Source organism: Ranitomeya imitator, chromosome 1 (genome assembly GCF_032444005.1).
Source record: "Ranitomeya imitator isolate aRanImi1 chromosome 1, aRanImi1.pri, whole genome shotgun sequence".
NCBI classification, from domain to species: Eukaryota; Metazoa; Chordata; class Amphibia; order Anura; family Dendrobatidae; genus Ranitomeya; species Ranitomeya imitator.
Window position 1 is genome coordinate 1,048,376,088 of NC_091282.1, and position 13,279 is coordinate 1,048,389,366.

Consider the following 13,279-nt stretch of genomic DNA (forward strand, 5'->3'; position numbering starts at 1 on the left):
TCTGGCACTTAGGAATTGGCGTTAGAGGTGAAGTTGTAGTTGGCGTTTGGAGATTTGTTCAGGGGATTGTTACTAGGAGTTTTGTCTGTGTGCACATCCTCATCCTCTCCTATTTGGTTTCTCTTTCCTCTAACTTCCCTGTGTTTCACTCTGTTGTTTGGTGAGTATATTTTGTATGATTGTTATTTTCATTTATCCCTGTCTCTCTTTCCTTATTTGTCTGGTTAGTATTATCCTATTCACTTTGGCTTCCCACTTCCCTTAGTGTGGGAGGGAACAGATGAGGGTTTATGTAGGAGCATAGCAAGGCCTCTCCACCTTCAGGAGTAACCTGAAGGGGATGCAGTGATAGACTAGGGTACCCCAAATTCTAGGGACATGGTTAACATCCACAGTCCCAACTCACTGCATAACAATACTGTTTATTGATGGCGACAGCATGAGTTAACTGAGAATCCACACGTAGCAACTACAACTACTTTCCCCAGCGCAAACTTCAGCATTTCCTCCCTGTATTCTACAGCAATCCGTGTATATTGTGGGACTGACACGTCGCTAAACTTTTGGGATTGCCTTACAATACAATTTGAACTTTTTCTTCCATTGGAGTGCTGAGTACCTTTTTATTATTTTAAGTGAGAGTCCGTCAATCATCATAGCGAAAGACTAGGGCCTGGTATAAAAAGAGCAGCCTGCTACATATAACAGCTTCGTCCTCTACAATAAATCTCAAAGAACGCTCACTTTCCTCCAGTACCAGGAGAAAATTGTTGAGTGTCTCCTATTTGACTCAAGGGCACAAGATACATTCTCCGAGTCTGAGGATGTACAGAGTGGGAGGGACGATTTGTCTCATCCCTCCCACTCCCAACCAAAACCGTCCCCCAAAAAAGATGCCAGGTTTGTAGTAAACATGGTAGAAGGAGCGATTCCCGGTATTATTGACCCATGTGCCCATCACAACGAGGCTTTTGTGTCACCCCCTGTTTTGAGAAATACCACACAACTTCCCATTTTTAATTAAATTGCCATGAATGACACCAAAATGTGTGGTAGGGTCTTTCTTTTAATAATTTGTTATATTTTCTGTTTAGAAACAGCTATAGCTATATAGCCAATGTAGCTGCACTGGGGCCCAGAAGTGGAGAGGACCCTTGCAGGGCAGTAATACTGAGCTCAATCTAGCCTGTTGCCCGGAGCCTGAGGCCCCGGAAGGGCCCCTTGTCCACATTGCCCTCATCATATGCGACAGGCAGGGAAGGATACCTGCAGCTCTGCTGCCTATAGGAGGAAATGGCAGTGGAGCTGCAGGAATTCGTCTTCTGCTTCCTGCCTGGCGCTTTGTCTCTAACACAGATGAGCCAGAGAGAAAGTTGCTAACGATGAAGAAATAAGCAGCAATGCCTCGGGGGAACGGCTGGAGCGGTAAGTTTGGGGTTTTTTTTTGCATTTTTTCAATACACTGGGGAGAGGACAATGAGGGGGATGGGATGTGTAGGAGAGGACAATGATGGGATATGTAGGAGTGGGCAAATGTGGTATATGTAGGAGAGGGCAATGATGGCATGTAGGGGCGAGGACAATGGTGGGATGTGGGGGTGAGGACAATGATGGAATGTGTGGAAGAAGACAATGATGGAATGTGTGGGAGAGGACATTGATGGGATGCAGAGGAGAGTGGGAGAGGAGAGCGTAAGGTGCATAGGACACTAAGGCTTTGTGCACACGTTTAAGATTTGCAGTAGAAAATTCTGCTGGAAATCCTAAGGTGTTGGCAAGAAGAATGTTGCATAAAATACATGTTTTGCAACTTTTTTTACGTGCTTTTGTTGCATACTTTCCCCCATTCATTAGGGTGAAATACGCTGCAAGAATTGACATTATGCAGATTTAAATCTGCTGCAAATCTGAAAGGAAAAAATAAGCAACATGTGCATAAGACTTCAGGGATCTCATGCACTTTTCTTGTACTTTAAAATTTTGCATATTTTCTGCAACAAAAACGGAGCGTGTGCACATAGCCTATTGGGCTGTGGAAATTATAGAGTCAATGGAGGGCACAGTGCTGTTTATCACTTTATATTTGATTTGTGTGTGGCTAATCGCATATTAATGGTGGGGTACATATCTGTAGTCAGGGGCGCAGTATGGTGGAGACACGTATATATAAACAGTATACGTAACCTTGTTATTTTCAGGGCTTTTGTGATCATCATGACGAGACGTGGCTGGGAGATATCTACATGAGGGTTTGACCAGATGGAGAAGAAGCAGCAGAAAGTAATCAGATGAGATGGCAGCCGTAAGTTCCTGGATGTAAATATTATTGTTTATCTGTTCTGTATGGCTTGGAGTGATAATGTTATTTGTAAAAATCCCTTAGGTTGCATTCTCACATTTATGTGATATGTCTGTGTGATGCCAGATTTTTTTTATCAGACAGCATATGGACTCAGTTTTATAGATCCATTCACACAGCTCTGAAAATCATAACTCTGAGAATGAGATCCGTGGTGGTCAGAGAACGTCTTGTCCTGATACGAGGATCAGAATAGGACATGCTCAATGCATCTGTAAAACCGGGCAGCACACACCCATTGCTCACGGATGCAGGAATGTAGCCTTATTGTGTATAGCACAGACCCTTAGTATATAGTGTACTGGCTTATCATGTATAGCACAGTTCCTTAGTCTTAGTATATAGTGTACTCACTTATTGTGTACAGCGCCATCCTTAGTTACATAGTTTCCTCTTTTATTATGTATAACACCGTCTCTTATTATGTACCATCCACTCTAGTTATATATGGGGTGGTCCCTTATTATAAAACGTTCTCTCTTGTTATGTATAGTTCTGTGTCTTACATAGCATATTTTTGTTAATCACATCCCCCTCTCTTTATTGCATAGTCCTCTCTTGTTATATATAAAATGACTACTGGTGGAGCAGCATCTGACCAGAATACCAGTCCATCAGCCACCTCCATTTGAAAAGAAGCTTTCCCATCCTCCATAAGCCGTCATTGCATTATATTATCTAACGAGAGGACTGTATGTAATAAAGAACAGGACTCTAAAAATAATCCGATATGTAAGGTACAGTGGTGTACATAACAAGAGAGTGGACTGTGTTATAAAGGATGAACTAATAATTTAAGGGGGCACCACAGAAAGTAATCCTATCCTTGACCTAAGAAACGCATAAGCACTGAAAAACAAAACACAGAATAGGCCATACAAAATGGGGATCACCAAAACGCAAAGATTGGACCAAAAAGAAAGACAGCTTTATTACAATATAACACAGGACATGAACATTTAAAATCATTTAAAACATTTAAATACACAAAGCCTGTAATAAGGCAAGCACCTGTGCTAGACAAATGGGGAAGGTAATTAAGATTTTATAGGCTTCTATATGGACAGCATATTCATAATGTGCAAAAAATAGCAAGAAATAGCAAAATACCATACACATATAAGCCTTGCAAATATGGCCACAAGTACATGTAGATGTAAGTACTGGAATAGAGAACAGATGTAAACTGACTATGTACAACAGACTCTGTGGGCAGAAGACCTTGTAGTCTCTAATACAGCAACTAGGTCCCTGACAAAACAATAGAGTAGTGTAGAATTTGGCACAACTGTATCAAGTCATACAATTATAGTGCTAAATTGCACAAGAGAAAGATATTAGTCTATGCACCCACATTTGTTAACCATAAAAATGTGCACAGAAAAAAAACAATAGTCCCCCAGCACTTAAATATGCAAATAAGCAATGAACAGAGTCATGATATTAACATATGTCCATATAGTTGGACCAGACTCATGCACGCAATACACCAGCCTTTACCATAACCCCAGAGTGTTAGGTATAATAACCCAATACTAGCAAAACCAGGCACTAAGAAAGCGGATGCCCAACGCTTGTCGCCACGCAGCGGTGGCTTTGTCAGGGGTGCTATTCCACCAGGAATGCATGTGTATAAATACCTTTGTCCATAATTGAGCATGTAATGCAGCTGTGCTGCTTACCTTAACCGCGTGGAATACATGAGGGGTGTAGCACCATCGCAACAGAAACATCAGTACATGCGCATTCGCCGGCGTCCATGTACCGGAAGTGACTCGCGCCTAGCAACAGGTATAAACATAGGGGCACAGGAACGGCGCCTGCGCGTAAACCAGAGGCCAAATAGCCTCAGTGAGCACGTTTACATCGGTACAAGCGCATGCGCCGGCGTCCATGTACCGGAAGTGACTCGCGCCTAGCAACAAATATAAACATAGGGGCACAGGAACGGCGCCTGCGCGTAGACCAGAGGCTACCTCAATGAGCACTTTACAGAGAATCAAAGGATAAATAAACAATAGTTAGGCACATGCTGCAGCTATGCGGCTACCCTTTTTGATCACATGAAAAATACGTAGAATTTGTGGTACCATCGCACCTGAGGCATCAATAAGTGTGCATGCACCGATATCAGCATATAGGCAGTATGACTAACACCTATCAACAAGCTAAGCCTCAAGGCAAAACCAATGTAACAAGAGCCAAGCATGCACCCTAAGTGTGGAGGGATACAACCACCACTTACCAATGCTCATCGCGCAATCAAGGGCACAGGCTAATGTTCGTATATGCACTGGTCTACGTGTGGAGGGATACATTGCCTCACACATTACCAGAACAAGGACAGAGACTGATATTGGTACATGGATAAACATACTCCTCATGAAATAAACAGCCTGAGAAAAGAATCTTATACCAACATCTTTATGTATTATAAAAATTGTTATACCCCAAACTCATGTCAGTAGATATACCCTAGAAACACAATACTTTTTCTCTCCCCTCTTCTTCAAGCAAAACAGTGGACCTCATACCCAAGAAAAGGACTGAAGGGCCCCAAACAGGACATTAACGAATACAAAAGACCAATTACTGGCCAAGATATAATAAGGTCCCTGGATACCAAAATACACATATGCTGTCCATATAGAAAGAATAAAAAAAGTAACCAAACCAAATGGAAATATGATGGAAGCTCATTATATAAATACGAATATGCTGTCCATAAGAATGAAAAAGAAAGAAGCTGGGTAGCCAAAGGAAACATGTGGAATGATATACTGACATAGAGCAAAATGTTGTTAAAGGGAACCTGTCACCCCGTTTTTTGAGATTGAGCTATAAATACTGTTAAATAGGGCCTGCGCTGTGTGTTCCTATAGTGTATGTAGTGTACCCCGATTCCCCACCTATGCTGAGAAATAACTTACCAAAGTCGCCGTTTTCGCCTGTCAATCAGGCTGGTCAGGTCGGGAGGGCGTGGTGACATCGCTGGTTCTTCCTCAGCTTTACGTTGGTGGCGTAGTGGCGTAGTGGTGAACAAGCAGCGCGCGATCTGCGCTGTCATCCCTTTCGTCGGTGGGGGCGGCCATCTTCCTGGGGCCGCGCGTGCGCAGATCGAGTGCTCTGCTGCACGGGGCTTCAGGAAAATGGCCGCGGGATGCCGCGCGTGCGCATTAGAGATCGCGACGGCCATTTTCCCAAAGCCGAGATGCAAACTCGGCTTTGGGAAAATGGCCGCCGCGATCTCTAATGCGCACGCGCGGCATCCCGCGGCCATTTTCCTGAAGCCCCGTGCAGCAGAGCACTCGATCTGCGCACGCGCAGCCCCAGGAAGATGGCCGCCCCCACCGATGCAAGGGATTACAGCGCAGATCGCGCGCTGCTTGTTCACCACTACGCCACCAACGTAAAGCTGAGGAAGAACCAGCGATGTCACCACGCCCTCCCGACCTGACCAGCCTGATTGACAGGCGAAAACGGCGACTTTGGTAAGTTATTTCTCAGCATAGGTGGGGAATCGGGGTACACTACATACACTATAGGAACACACAGCGCAGGCCCTATTTAACAGTATTTATATCTCAATCTCAAAAAACGGGGTGACAGGTTCCCTTTAACCATGGGACACATCACATACATTTGTAAAACCCAGTAAATAACAAGTCCTCATTGAGGCCAGATGGAGCTACACAGTTCAATTCAAAAATCCATTTGGATTCCCGTCTCAACAGTTCAGCAGTGATGTTGCCCCCTCTGATGTTAATTGGAACACTCTCCAGTCCCAAAATTTTGGTCCCATTCCAGAGTGAATTATGTTCCACCAAGTAATGTTAGGCGACAGACGTGAGGGTCTTCCCTTTCGCCTTATCCTTCTTCGTCGTTGTGATGTTAGAGAAATGTTGCTGAATTCTCCTCCTCAATTCTTGTGTTGTTTGCCCAACATATACCTTGGGGCAAGGGCACACCAAGGCATAGACCAGATTGCGTGATTTATAGTTGAAATAAGCTTTGGGAGCAATCTGGAAAGGTAAAGAAGGCAAAGTGATATTAATATCTCCAGAGGTAAAAGGGCAGATATTACAATTGCCGCACGGAAAAGTACCAAGGAGTCGGACCCCCCTGTTTAGTATAACAACCGGATGCTGAAAATGGCTGTGACTAAGACAATCTTTAAGGTTTCTGGCTCTCCTGGCTATAAAATTGGGTCTGGAGGCAATATGTGGCTGTAGTTTGGATTCACCCAACACAATGCCCCAGTATCTAGATAGAGTCTCTCGTATGTCACGCCACTGGTTGTTATACGCTGTAACAATCCCCAACAGTTTACCAGGAGCCCTCCCACGAGGATGTAGCAATTCCTCCCTACCCAGATCTCTTGCTGAAATAAAGGCACGCGAGATTACCTTTTTGGAGTAGCCTCTGTCTCTAAACCTTGAGGTAAGTTCCCGAGAATGTCTCAAAAAGTCTTCCTGCCGGATACAATTCTTCTGACCCTGTAGAATTGGCCCTTCGGCATCCCTTCTTTTAGATGTTGTGGATGAAAGCTTGTGAAGTGCAGTAGGCTGTTGGTAGCCGTAGGTTTTCGATATAGTGTTGTAGTGATGCTGGAATCGCTCAAGCTGAGTTTAAGATCCAGGAATTCGATCTCCATTTGTGAGTATTGCGATGTGAGGCGTATGTTCCAAGGGTTGTTATTAAGCGTCCCAATAAATTGCTGACACTCCTCCAGGGTGCCTGTCCAGAGAAATAGAGCATCATCTATGTAACATAACCATCTGATAACATGCGTGGAAAATGCCTCGAGACAGTACACCCTGGTTGTCTCCCACCACCCTAAAAATAGGTTAGCGTAAGACGGGGCGCACCGGGCACCCATTGCAGTATCCCTCACTTGCCTGTAGTAGACACGGTCGAAGATTAAATAATTTTGGTCCAATATGAACAGTAGGAGGTCCAGTAGAAACGAGTCATGCCTTCTGTCTCAAGATGTATTCTGATCCAAGAAATGGGACACAGCTTGTATCACCAGGTCATGTCCTATACAGGTATAGAGTGACTCTACATCTAGAGTCACTAGCCAAGTCCCAGAAGGAACTGCCAAATCCTGGAGCTGTTGAATCAAAAAAGTGGAGTCTCTTACAAATGATTTAAGAGAAACAACCAATGGCTGCGAAAAGAAATCAACATAAATGCAGGGTTGTTCTAACAAACCCCCTATCCTGGACACAATGGGCCTACCTGGGGGGACCTCAAGCGATTTATGGACCTTTGGTAGCATGTAAAATGTCGGGGTCCTAGGATGGTGGTTTGTCATGAAATCCCTCTCCCTTTTGTTAATGATGTTACATGTAAAAGCAGCCTCCAATAAACGGATCAATTTAGCCTGGAACACAGCAGAAGGATCGGAAGGAAGTATCTGATAGCAGTCTGGATTAAGTAGTTGGCATCTAGCCTCTTGAATATAAAGGTTTGTTGGCCAAATTACCAAAGTGCCCCCTTTATCCGCCTCAAGGATCACAAAATCACAATTAGAACCCAGCTTGGCAATAGCAGCCCGTTCCGCCTTACTCATGTTCATACCCTTATTAGGGTCAAGTTTCAAACAATGTATTTCTCGGACCACAGCATCAAAGAAATTTTGCACCACTGGAAATAGTGAAAATGAGGGGGTGGCCTGTGAAGGCAGTCTATCAGTAAATCTTTTCCTTGAACAGCTTTCCTCACCCTCCTCAAGTAGGTCCAAAAGATCTCTGAGAACTAATCTATAAACCGTAGGTAGATCATCCATAGCCGAAGGCTGATGAAATAACAGCTTGAAGGTGAGTTGTCTGCAAAAAAGGTAGACATCTTTGATCACAGTAAATTTATCAAGGCCTCTAGTAGGACAGAAAGATAGACCTTTTTCCAAAACTGAAATTTCTAAGTCAGAAAGGATGTAATTGGACAGATTTAGAATTTGCAGCTTACCAGAGACCGCCCTGTGATCTGTTGGAATGTTAGATGTTATCGCTTCCTGTTCTGTCGTGTCTCCCGCTTGTATCTCGGAGACCACACTCTGTAATTTCGGACCGCTTTTTTTGAGCCATGTCTCCTCCTGCAGCCCCTCCTATTACCTCTTCGGTATCACTCAGTTCGGAGGATAAAAAATCATCACTTGATGGTGGCTCGTGTGCAGTAGTTGTATTTCCCTCTGTAAAGGCCATGGTACCATAGGACCTCTTATTGCCCCTATGTATCCATTTATATGCTCGTCCATTTTTTAAATCCAGCTGATCCCTTTTAAATTTTAGTTTCTTTCTCCCAATGACATCCTTTTCGAAAGCATCAATGGTGGACTTAAGTTGAACCTGAAAAGGTTCCACAAAGGTTCTTTTGTCAAATTTATCTAACTTCCCTTCACAGACCCTTATTTTCACAGAGTCCAAAACCGCCCGATCATGTGTCAACAACATATCAATGATTACATTAGAATATTTCAATAAACCAGATTCCCATGTCCCTTGAAATTCATCATCAGCCTCCCAGGCTGGAAAGATCTGTACCCTGAGACCCTTAGGGACAATTCCAACCTTTTTGTATTCCTCCAAGGTTTTAACATTCCACCATGATTTGGTGAAAGATTTATGCAGATTTGTCAATTCTTTAGCCACACATTGAAAATCACCATCGCTACCAGTGCTGATTACTAAATCCAAACTGTCATGATTGAAAATACCATTCGCCTGACTACTCCACGCAGCCTCCCTGGCTGCCAAATCCATGCCGTAAAAATGTATCTATCAAAACTAAATTCTGAAATAGAACATTAACCTGTGTGCCAACACCCAGAAGATGCAGAGGATAAAGCAACCACATATATACAAGCACTAAACTAATAATTTAAGGGGGCATCACAGAAAGTAATTAACTGGGATCCTATCCTTGACCTAAGAAACGCATAAGCACTGAAAAAAAACACAGAATAGGCCATACAAAATGGGGATCACCAAAACGCAAAGATTGGACCAAAAAGAAACACAGCTTTATTACAATATAACACAGGACATGAACATTTAAAAACATTTAAAACATTTAAATACACAAAGCCTGTAATAAGGCAAGCACCTGTGCTAGACAAATGGGGAAGGTAATTAAGATATTATAGGCTTATATATGGACAGCATATTCATAATGTGCAAAAAATAGCAAGAAATAGCAAAATACCATACACATATAAGTCTTGCAAATCTGGCCACAAGTACATGTAGATGTAAGTACTGGAATAGAGAACAGATGTAAACTGCATTACACGTTCAATTATGGACAAAGGTATTTATACACAGGCATTCCTGGCGGAATAGCACCCCTGACGAAGCCACCGCTGCGTGTCGACACGCGTTGGGCATCCACTTTCTTAGTGCCTGGTTTTGCTAGTATTGGGTTATTATACCTAACACTCTGGGGGGTTATGGTAAAGGCTGGTGTATTGCGTGCATGAGTCTGGTCCAACGATATGGACATAGGTTAATATCATGACTCTGTTCATTGTTTATTTGCATATTTAAGTGCTGGGGGACTATTGTTTTTTTTTCTGTGCACATTTTTATGGTTAACAAATGTGCGTGCATAGACTAATATCTTTCTCTTGTGCAATTTAGCACTATAATTGTATGACTTGATACAGTTGTCCCAAATTCTACACTATATTGTTTTGTCAGGGACCTAGTTGCTGTATTAGAGACTACGAGGTCTTCTGCCCACAGAGTCTGTTGTCCATAGTCAGTTTACATCTGTTCTCTATTCCAGTATTTACATCTTCATGTACTTGTGGCCATTTTTGCAAGGCTTATATGTGTATGGTATTTTGCTATTTTTTGCACATTATGAATATGCTGTCCATATAGAAGCCTATAATATCTTAATTACCTTCCCCATTTGTCTAGCACAGGTGCTTGCCTTATTACAGGCTTTGTGTATTTAAATGTTTTAAATGTTTTTAAATGTTCATGTCCTGTGTTATATTGTAATAAAGCTGTGTTTCTTTTTGGTCCAATCTTTGCGTTTTGGTGATCCCCATTTTGTATGGCCTATTCTGTGTTTTGTTTTTCAGTGTTATAAAGGATGGCAATATTCATAATAAAGGAGACTATGTAAGATATATATATATATATTTAAGGTTAACTCTGACACATGGTAAGGATTTTAATATCAGACAATGTAGGACTATCCCTAATGAGGTCACCTTGCCATTGGAGGGATGTCTTTTATGTGATTTTGCTGCTTGTACATTTTGTATGCTTTATGGCCAACGTGAACATGTATGCCAACTTAAACCAAGCTCAATTTTTGTTTGTATATATATATATGTGTATGTGTGGCTATATACACATTTCTGTAGCTTTGTCGCCAAAGAAGGAGGGGGGCCCTAGACATATTTCTTGAACAGGGGCCCCAAGCTGTCAGTGTCCGCCCCTGCTCACATGACTCTGTCAGCAGAAATATAAAAAAATTATAGCTTTAATGTGTGACAGCAGCCAAACATGAAAAAACTTTATAAATTTGGTATCGCTGTAATTGTTCCGACTCGAAGAATAAAGTCATTCAATACTGATACCGCACGAGGAACAGCGTAAAAAATAAATAAAATGAATTCTTCATTCTGCCTCACATTCATCCTGCGCTCTGCGCTGAGCGCTTACACTGGGGTTTCTGTGTAAATCTCTGAAATGCGTGATTCAGACAGAGCCTCCGATGGAAGATTCCCTATAATGAGGCAGATGAAAACTGTGGACGCTGCTGCCTCATTAGTGAATGGATCCCTCAGGGGTTTCATCCAAATCACGTATTTTGTAGATTTAGATGGAAACACTGATGTAAGTGCTCAGTGTATAGCACAAGATAAATGTGATCTAAAATGTTCTGTACTCCAAAATTCCACCAAAAAGGCCTCTACTCAACCCACAAAAAGAAATCCTCCCACCAAAAGAAATCAAGTGAAATCTGCTGTCCCAAATCCAACGTCCTGTCCTCCTGAGTAGTGATAAGCGAGTATACTCGTTGCTCGGGTTTCCCTGAGCACGCTCGGATGTCCTCCGAGTATTTTGGCGTGCTCGGAGATTTAGTTTTCGCCGCCTCAACTGCATGATTTCCGACTGCTAGACAGCCTGAATACATGTGGGGGTTGCCTGTTTGTTAGGGAATTCCCACATTTATTCAGCCTGTCTAGCAGTCGCAAATCATGCAGCTGAGGCGACGAAAACTAAATCTCCGAGCACACGAAAATACTAGGAGACCAACCGAGCATGCTCGGGAAAACCCGAGCAACGAGTATACTCGCTCATCACTACTCCTGAGCGCCAGAGTGTGCCTAATCCACATAATAATGAAGAGAGCTGGGTGCTTTAATGGCATATTTGCATTTTCACTTAGCAACATCTATTGCTAGCAAAATCATCACTACATCTCTAGATGAATTCCCAGAGCGTTGCCATTTCCAAAATGGGGTCAATTGAGGGGGGAGTCTGCTCTTTTGGCCCTTAGGGGTTGTGTATATGGGGTCTGAAAACTATTTTATGATAATTTGTTCTCCAAGAGTCAAATAGAGCTTCTACCCTCCTGAGTCTTGCCGTGTGACCGAACAGTACAGCCATATATGGGTTATTGCCACATTCACAAAAAAAGTGTAACAAATTATGTGGTCATTTTTACCCATTTCCCGTTAAGAAAATGTACAATCTGGAACTAAAACATTATAGTGGTAAAACTATGTATTTTTTTTCTTCTCTGTTCAGTGGTATAACATTTTTGGAAATACATGTGCTGTCAATATGTTCACTGTACCCCTATATGATTTCATTAAGAGGTGTAGTTTGGAAAATGAGGTCATTTATGAGGCGGTACTGCTGTCCTGACACCTGAGGGTCTCTGCCAAAGTGACATGGCACTTGCAAATTATTCCAGCAAAATCTGTACTCCAGTCTTGCTCTCCTTTTCTCCTTTCCTTCTGAGCTTTGCACTGTGCCTAAAAAGTAGTTTTTGACCACACATTGGGCACTTTTATACTCAGCAGACATTGTGCAACAAATTTTGTGGTCCATTTTCTCCTTTTGGCCCTTTTGAAAATGGAAGACTTGGGGCTAAAACAACATTTTAGCGCAAGAAATGTAACTTTTCATTTACACAGCCCAATACTATACAATTATGGAAAATACCTGCTGGTTTTAAATTATCACTGCACCACTATAGGGATTCTTCAAGAGGTGTAGTTTCCAGTGGGGTCACTTGTGGGGGTTTCCATTGTTTAGGCACATCAGGGCTCTTCACATGCAACATGGTGTCAACAATCTATTCCAGACAATTTTTCACTCCAAAAGTCAAATGGTGCTCCTTTCCTTCAGAGCCTTGCCATGTGTCTAAACAGTAGTTTTCAGCTACATATGGGGTATCTGCGTACCCAGGAGAAGTTGGACCGCAAAATTTGTTGTGCAATTTCTGTTGTTACCCTTGTGAAAATGAAAAATTTGGGGACAAAACAATATTTCTGGGGAAGAAAACGTCATTTTTAATTTTCACGGTCCAATGTTTTCAAATTCTGTGAAACACTTATGGGTTCAAGATGCTCACCACACTTCTAGATAAATTCCTTAAGGGGTATGTTTTCCAAAATGGGGTCACTCATGGGAATTTTCACCGTTTAGACACCTCAGGGGCTCTCCAAACGCGACATGGTGTTTTTCTCTCGATTCTAGACAATTTTGCATTCAAAAAGTCAAACTGTGCTCCTTCCCTTCCGAGCCCTGCCTTTCTCCTAAACCGTAGTTTTCTCCCACATATGGGGTATTGGCATACTCAGGAAAAATTTCACAACAAATTGTGTGGTACATTTTCTCCTGATTCCCTTGTAAAATATATGGTATAAGGGAATAAAAATGTAGAAAA

At 42.4% G+C, this 13,279-nt stretch overlaps 1 protein-coding gene across 2 annotated transcripts in view; it reads left to right on the forward strand.

The window, feature by feature from the left end:
- LOC138656828 (uncharacterized) overlaps positions 1–13,279 on the forward strand; it is a 249,998-nt gene that overhangs the window by 211,702 nt on the left and 25,017 nt on the right. Inside the window, exon 20 of one of the 2 annotated variants that reach the window (XR_011316976.1) lies at positions 2,199–2,302. The exons of the other annotated variant lie outside the window; for it this stretch is intronic. The gene's annotated coding sequence lies outside the window, so the exon portion shown is untranslated. The remainder of the gene's footprint in view (positions 1–2,198; positions 2,303–13,279) is intronic. 2 annotated transcript variants of the gene reach the window in all.